Source organism: Cervus canadensis, chromosome 32 (genome assembly GCF_019320065.1).
Source record: "Cervus canadensis isolate Bull #8, Minnesota chromosome 32, ASM1932006v1, whole genome shotgun sequence".
NCBI lineage: Eukaryota > Metazoa > Chordata > Mammalia > Artiodactyla > Cervidae > Cervus > Cervus canadensis.
This window is the reverse complement of record NC_057417.1, coordinates 38737148-38745655: the sequence shown is the minus strand read 5'-3', so window position 1 is coordinate 38745655 and position 8508 is coordinate 38737148.

The following is an 8508-nucleotide window of genomic DNA, read 5'->3' as shown; positions in this document are numbered from 1 at the left end:
CAGGGGTCCCGAGATGGAGACAGGACAAGGCAGGCGGGCTTGGGCCCAGGTCCTGCACCCTAGAACCGCCAGGGCGGGGACCTGGCCCCTGGGTCCTGACGAGGCCCGGGGTCAGGCTGTCCTTCCTCCCCGCGGACCCTCACCCTCACTGGCGGAGCGGTGCCTGTGGTTCCACCCACAGGCTGAGGGCAGGTGACGCTCCAGAAGCCTGAGGAGGACTGATCACCCCGGCCCCGTCAGGGAGCCAGGTGGGGCCACGCTCCACTTGGGGACCCACCGCCCAGCGACAGGATTGTGCTAGAAGCTGGGGCCTGCATGGCTCACCCTCTCGCCAGCTGGACTCGTGTGAGCAGCTGACACCCACGATACATAGGCACAGAGGACCTTGGGGGGTCCACGGGCTGTGTATCTGTAACTTCTCACAGAACGTCTTATTTTGTAACGACTGAACTATTCTTCGTAATAGTTACCCGTGTATATGGTTAATATATATGGAAATTCAATCTATTTTCTAGTTAAAGCATTCTAAGGTAATCAGTGTTTCTAGCAAATCGTCGTGACTTTGGCTAACGAAATATCCTTTTGTGCCACAGTCCTTGGCTTAACAAAGATGTGAATCTTGTAACAAGAACTATGAAATGTGACCACCCTGTCTCTACTGTAAGGGAAGAGTGTGTGTCCCCAGCATGAGGCGCCTCGTAACGTGTAAGGAACTGTGGGCTGTATCTAAAATCCTCTGATTAAAACGTTTCCGATAACCGCCGCCTGCTGGTGTCCTTTCCTGCCTCCCTGCACAGGCGCCCCACTCACTGCCGCCCTGCCCCAGGGAGCCAGGCTGGCAGGTCCCTCCTGCCTCGGCCTCCAGCGTCAGATGCGCTGCGACCCACAGGTGGCAGGGGGCAACATTCCCTAGAGCCAAGGTCGAGTGTGTAGCTTGAGGTCAGAGCACCAGCAGCCCAGGCGGCCTGTGTCTGGTGCTGACCCCGGCCCTGTCCCCCGAGTCTCACCTGCTGGAGCAGGTCCCTCCCACGTGGGGCTGTTCCCACCACCAGGGTGGCCCTCCCCAGGGAGCCGGGACACCGTCCCAGGGTGCTAAGGCGCGTGAGCCCTCAGAGTGTCCAGGACAGGCTCAGGGCAGGCCGTTACACAGGTGCCGAGCAAGGCACCCACGTCGGGGCTTCCAGGAGAACTTGACCACAGGCCAGACTGGACACTGCTATCCCAGGAAGCCCTGTGTGTGGAGCCCCCATGGCTTCTGGCTGGGCTCTGGGTTCTTGGGGCCCCCTGACCTCCCTGGACTCTCCTTGCCGAGCCAGCACCACATCCTCCTGCCTGCCCACCTGCTCCCTGACCCAGCAGCCCGAGGCCCTCCCACCATGCACCAGGCCCTGCCTCCCACTTGGGGTTGCCATGACGACGAGTTGCCAGGTTGGACGGCCTGAATACTGACTTGGGCTGGCTCGAACCGGTCTCAGCCAGCTCCAGCAGGGAGAAGCCCAAGGAGTGCTGGTCCAGGTCTGTCCCCAGGTGACACTGGTGCGGTCTGGGGGTGTCCTGCCCCAGCGATTCAGGAGGTTCATCTGGAGGCCTCCAGACCACCGCGGTCCCGTCTGCAGAGGCTGTAGGCCAGGCAGAGGGGCGGGAGCACTGGGCCCCCTCCACCCCAAGTTCTCAGGCACATGGGCTTTGCCACCTGGCCCGAAATCTCAGGCATCAGTCGGGAAACTGGGTGGTTCAGATGGTAAAGAATCTGCCTGCAATGTGGAGACCCTGGTTCAATCCCTGGGTTGGGAAGATCCCCTGGAGAAGGGAATGGCTGCCCACTCCAGTGTTCTTGCCTGGAGAATTCTGGAACAGGAGCCTGGCAGGCTACAATCCATGGGGTCGCAAAGAGTTGGACATGACTGAGCGACTAACACACTTAGAAAGTAATAAGGGAGCAGCAAAAATACTCGCAGGGCCCAGGCCTGGGTCCTTCCTCCCCGGGCCTCTTACAGGTGACCTGTCCCAAGTCAGTCTTTCTTGCCTGAGAAAGGAACCGGGGGCCCCAGAGCCAGCACGAGTGCCTCCACCTCCCGTGTGCAGAGGGGTGTGTTCAGAGAAGCAGGTGCCTGGCCCACTCCCAGCCTGCAGCCCATCGGCCCAGCCTCACAGACACCCGCACGTCCTGGCTGGGGGCCTGCTCTGTGCCCCCTGCAGCCCCACGGAGACCTCGGGCCCAAGGCCCCGTAGCCCCAGCCCTGCACAGGTGCAGGACCCCCTCCCCCCGCCACACACACGATGGGCTTCTGCTAAGTGACCCAGGCCAGGGGCCACACCTGGGCCAGACCCTCACCCACCTGGAGCCGCCTCCTCTGCTAGCAGAACCACCACCCAGGCCAGATTCCTGCAGTCCCTCAGGGTCCTCCAGCCCCGGGCAGGCAGGGACCCTGGTTGAACCCCTTGACCATGTGCCCAGGAGTTCCCTGGGGTCCACCTCCCTCCCCACTTTGCCTGCCACAGTCCTTCCACTGGTGTGGGGGGTCAGAGTGCTAGGAGCTGTGCCTGCAATTCCAGGGGCTGACCCCAGAGGGCGGGACTCATGCCTTATTAAACATATGGCAGGGGACTTCCTGTGGCCAAGACTCCCAGCTCTCCTTGCAGGGAGCCTGGGTTCGATCCCTGGTCAGGAAACTAGATCATCCCACTTGCCACAACTGAGTCTGCATGCCGCACTTAAAGATTCCACGTGCTGCAAGGAAGATGGAAGATCCCGCATGTGGCAACTAAGACCTAGGGCAGCCAAATCAATACCTTTTTTTAATGACGGCGGTGCCCTGGCCTCACAGGATGCCCCTCACCTCTGCGGCCCCTTGTCCCTGCCCATCAGCAGCCATCAGAGTGGCGACCCAGAGCCTGGTGCTTTTCTCCTGGCCCTAAGGAGGAAAAGCCCCTCCCGCTGCCTGCCAGACCCTGTCCAGCCCGAAGCCCTGAGGGTAAACCCACGTCCCCAGGGGCCCCGCCAAGCCCTGACCCCTGCAGGCAGGGTGTCTTGCGCCCTGACACCCCTGCACGCCCTGAGCTGCCCTCTCACTGCGCCTCAAGCTCAGAGTGTTGTTGGGGGTCTGGGGCAGGATAGATCCTTCAGCCTGAGGTCTGGGGCCAGGGGTGCCCTCCCTGCCCTCTGCCTCCTGTGGGGTCATACGAGGACGAGCTTACACTTCCAACCTGCTGAGGCCAAAGCAGTCCCCAAAGGAAAGAGCCCCCCGCCGCCGCCGAGGCCCCTGGAGGGTCCCCGGTGACGGCCCCCACTTCCTCTCCCTCAGAGTGGAGGAGCTGCCACTGACTCAACCAGCACTTGCTCCTACTCACTAGGACGGCCCCCACCCCCTGCTGAGGGCTGGGCTCCGCTGCTGCTGTTTCTGTTTGACAAATAAGGAAAGCAAAGGTCCAAGGTGCCAGAGGAGGGCAGCAGGGCAGGACTATGACCCAGGAGGGCCTGACTTCAGCCTCAGGACAAGTCGGGAGACACTGAAGGGGCTGGCGCCAGTGGGACCATCACTCTGCCCCCAGGAAATGGGGAGGGAAGGATCTGAAGGTTATGCCTTCCAAGGGAAACTGAGGCCCAGAGTTGGGCTTGGTACCTAGCCTGTTGCCTGGAAAAACCCTTTCCCTCTCTGGCCCTCAGTTTCCCCACCTGCAAAACAGTGCTGTCTCCAGCGGCCCTCTGTGGTGTTACTCTTGGGGGGCTGGTGCATCTTCGGGGTGGCACTGGCCCCCAGCCCCTTGGCTCCCCTTGGGCATGGGATGGGGGTTCAAGCAGGGGCTCCCTCCCTTGGCAGCTGCCCCTCCTTACTTCCTGTTTACAGCAGCTGCTGAGTCTCATCTCTTCACCCCAAAGCCATTATGATCACCATGGCAACCAGGCCGTGTTTGTTCCAACAGGTTGGAAGAACCTGACGCAAGACTGCAGGGGTGGGGGGGCATCAGCTACAAGATCCTGGCTCAGGACCTGCCAGATCCTCAGCGAAGGACATTACTTGCCCCGACCCCATTCCTATCCCCTGCAGAAGGAAGCCAAGGGGCAGCTGGCGGTGTGGGGTCCAGCCCCCTCCCCTGCTCGTCTGATTCATCTGTGCAAAGCTGCTGTGCATTTCCCGAGCTCCCCCACCTCCTCTGCCTGGCTGTGCTGGGTCAGGATGGAAGCAGGACCAGGGACTAGAGCCTCCAGCAGGAGAACACACCCTGCAGGGCTGACCCCTCCCTGCAGGTCTGTTTTCCGTGTCTCATCCTGCAAGATAGGCACAGGCAGCTCAGACGTGAGTCTAGAAGCTGAGACAGGTGGTGGCCCGCTCAGAGCAGTGTCTGCTCCCTCCTGGGGTGGGAGGGATGTATCTGGACCCCTCTAGACCAGGGAACAGAGGAATCACAGCTGCCTCCCTGCACACAGCTCTGTGCTGAACCCCGTTCCTCCAGGGTCTCCTCTGCTCAGCTCAGCCCTAGCCCCCCAAAGCCCACTGTCCTTTGATTCTGGGCCTGAGCGGAAGTGGGTTCCAGATCTGTCTGATCCCCAGCCAGCCTAGAGTCCCTCCACTAGAGACGAGGTCCTTTGGGGTGAAAACTTCTCCAAACCACAGTCTGATCCCCCAAGTACAAGGTGCTCTGAGAGTCCAGCAGGGTCTACTAAAGGCTTGAAAGGGATCCAGGGAGCCCATGCATCTGAGCAGCACCCAGGGTTCTCAGCTGGGGTGGGAGGAGCCTCATATGGTGAGGCCCAGCAGGAGCTCTGGGAGTCAGCAGGCCCCAGGGGGCCCAGCAAGCCATTTTTACGGGCTCCCCAGGTGACCATGGAGCGGTGGAGGGGCGCCAAAGATGGGCTGGGCACAGCGCGAGAGGAGTTCCAGCCGACGGGGTAACCTGGCAGGTGGCCCGACGTGGGCCGTGGGGTCGGTCGCCCTTTCGGTGACCAGGATTGTTGCGGGCGTTCTGAGTTGACGCCTGCAGCACACATACACACACCCCGGGGTGCGGGCTGTCCCCTCTGAGAAGAGGAGCGGTTGGGACTGCGGAGGCTGAGTCCCCAGGCCCAGGCCCGCTCCAGGCTGGTGGTGGGGACACTGCTGGCTGGGAGGGCGATGACCACACAACCCTTCCAGAAAAGTCTGCGCTGCGGGCCCAGGCGTATCCTGGTCGGTTTCGGCGACTCTTTTCTGCCCTGGCGTCCCCGAGAGGGGGTCGTGACGCAGAGCGGGTCTGCTCCGGCTCATACCCGTCTGTGGGTTGATTTGCAGCCCCGAGCCCCCTCCCCGTGGGGGCCGTGGGCCGGGCACTAGGGGCACGTGGATCCTCGCCCTGCGCCCCTAGCGGCGCGGGCGCGGGCGGAGAGGGGCGCGAGAGAGGCGGGGGCGGGGCGGAAGCGGGTCCCGAGCGGCGGGGCGGGGCGAGTAGGCCCAGCCCCGCCCCCGGCCCCTGCAGCCCTGGCGCGGGGCCCCTGGCGCTCAGTCGTCGGCGCTGGCGGCTGCGAGCGGTCGCGCCGCCTGAGCCACCCCGGAGCCGGCGCCGAGTGCGGCGCCCGCAGGAGTCCCGTCCCCGCGCCCCCGCCTCCCGGCCCACGGTGAGTGCCGCGGGCTCCTGCCCGGCCGTCGAAGCCCAGCCCAGCGTCCCGCCGGTGGACCGCGCTCGCCGCCACCCCGGGGCGCCGGGAGGTCGCCAAGACGCGGCGTCGGCACAGGGGAGACGAGGCCGGCGCGCGCTTGGAGGAGCGGGGCCTCGGAGCGGGAGACGGTGCGCACTGCGGAGGGGCAGGGGGACCAGACCTCCCAGCCGCGGAGGGCGCGGGGCTCCAGGACCACCTCCCTGCCCCGGGATGCGCAGGGTCACTCCGCTCGGACCCGGCGCCCTATCCCCGGGGGAAGCCGCAGGTGGGCAGGGACCGTAGACCCTGAGACCCTCCGCGGGGTTTCCCAGTCCACCCTCCAGCGATTAAGACGCCCCTGAGCCCGGCCCGCTCCCCCTCCCGCGGATCCTGGCAGGACCCCTTGTTTTCCCCCAATTCCTCCCGACGTCTGGGTGAGTCCCCCAAAATACACCCTCTCCGGGCTTCCAAACTGTCCCCGAGCCGAACACCCACCAATGAGAGAAGCACCCCGACAGAACTGGGTTGGGGGGGCGAGGTCTGCGCGGGGGTCGGGAGGAAGAGGCGAGGCGGGGTGTCCCTGAGAGAAGTGGGAGGGGTGAGCAGGTCAGAGAGCCCGGCGGGCCGGGTGGGAGGGGACCTCTGAGGAAGATCCTACGGGCACTTCATTTTAAATGCGTGCATTCTAGAAGCATCTCGCCAACCTTTTACTGCTGGTCTTGGGCTTCAGAGCTCTAGGTCCGCTCGCAGAATTGGTTACAATACAGACCTCAGACCCCTCCCTGGAACTGGGTGGGGACGAGACCCCAGTGAGCAGTGTTCCTAAGAGCCACCCCAGGTGGGCTGCAGGAGGCACTGCGTGCGGCCACACTGTGTGCAGGTGAGCACAGTGCAGAGAGGCAGCGGAGAGGGGGCAGCCGGAAATCCCGTAGGAGAGTGTAGGGTGTCAGCTGGGGGCTGGGCTGGGCAGCAGGGAGAGCCAGGTGGCCGGGCCAGACCTCCTGCTGCCCCCTTACACATGCCGGGGCAGCATCAGTGGATGCCCCACCCCTAAGTCCCCAGGGACCGATTTCAGTGAGCAGCCCCAGCACCCTGAGGGGGTTGATTCACGTCCAGGGCGGCCAGTGGGCTGCTGGGGACTCTTCTAGAAGACCAGCCTGGCTCTCCAGTTCAGCCCCACTGCCCCAAACCTGCCTGCTTCAGTGCCAGCCCCCAGGTGGGCTAGCAGGAGACAGCATGGCTTTGAGCCCTGGGTTCCGGGCAAGTCACCCCATTGCTGGGATGTGAAATGTGACACTTTGCAGAGTGATCCTTTCCCATTCAACCCCAGGCCTTGGGCACAGCCCTGAAACACAGCAGGCCTGTTGCTTTCGGCTGGGCCCTGGTGCCTGTGGGGCGTCCAGCTCCTTGGCTGGCCTCACTCTGTTCATTGGACAAACTGGAGCAGGTGTCCAGGCCTGAGCGGGGATACAGGTGTGTCCTGCTCAGAGCTTCTGGCCAGGCCTGGGTGGGACCGAGACACGGAAAGTTCAGGAAGGTGTCCTGTGGGGCCTATCAGACAGATGGGGGTCCCCTGAAGCCTGTACGCTGCTCACTCTGCCCCATGCAGACTGAGAGCCCCTGGCAGCCAGTGAGTGCTCCCTAGCAATGGGCCCTATGCCCTCTGCCCAGGACAGCTCTGAGTGGGTGCCGCTGGCCCCAGGGCCCAGGCTGCCAGGTGCAGCGAGGCTGTGGCTGTGCAGGCAGCCCAGGGGTCCCCAGGGGACAGAGGGGGCTTCTGAGCTCCCAGGAAGAGCCTCTGCACCCGGACACCACTGCTGCCTCCCTCCTGGACACAGGCTGAGATGGGAGTGGGGAGGAGCCTGCAGCACAGGGAGAGGCCGGCCTGCCTGGACCTGGGGCCCAGGATGAGCCGAGAGCTTAGTGCCTAGACACCAGAGCCTGGGAGGCCGTGACTCCATCCCGGGCTGCCTGCTGGCTGGGCCTCATGAGCCTGGGGTCTCGGTTTCCTGGTCCAGGTGCGGGGAGCAGAGCGTCACTCCCCACCCAGGGCTGGTCTGAGGAGGGGGCCCCCATTGCCTTGAACACTTTGGTCTCACCGAGAAAGCCCCCCACCCTGAAGCTCAGGCCACTTCGCTCCTGCGTCATCTTTGTCTCCAGGACTGTGAGCCCTGGAGCCCCCGTCACACACAGACGCAGCTGGCGGTTGCCCTGGCAACAGCTCAAGCAGTGGCTGCTCCCTGGCTTTGGGGGGCTGTTGGGGGAGCAGCATCTTCCACTCAGCTAGAGAGGAAAAGGGGACCCGTGACAGCCAGCCCCCAGGGACCTCACAGCTCTCTGGGCTGCCGAGCCCGCCGCGGGGGTGGGGGCTCCCTGGGGCAGGCACCGACCGCCGTGGGGGGGCCCGGGGCTGCTGGAGCCCGACGCACCTCCCCTCCTGTCCCAGCTCTCGGGTCTGGCCGGATGGGCCCCCCTGGCCCTGCAGCTCCAGGGTTGGAGGATCAGGGAGTGAGATGAGAAGCTGAGAGCTGGCGGGGGTCACACACCAGCAATGGCAGCCCGGGCACCGCCCCCCTCCAGAGATACACCCAGCTTGCTCAAAAAGTCTGTCCTGGACCCTCAAGGCGGCACGTGTGCCCGGCCCTGCTGTCCCAGCAGAGGGTGACCGTCCGGGATGAGGCCAAGCCTGTAAACGAGGACACGCCAGCACTCACATGACCCCTGGCAGTGGGCACACAGGGTGGGGCGGGTCTCCCTGGCTACCCCAGTGCCAGGTGCCTGTGAGAGCTGGGCAAGTAGAGCTGGATCCGGCAGGGCCCCCATTTCCTATTTTGTCAAATGAAAAGGACAGGCTCGAGCTGACGTGCCTGGCTGGTGGGGACGCCCTCAGGAGT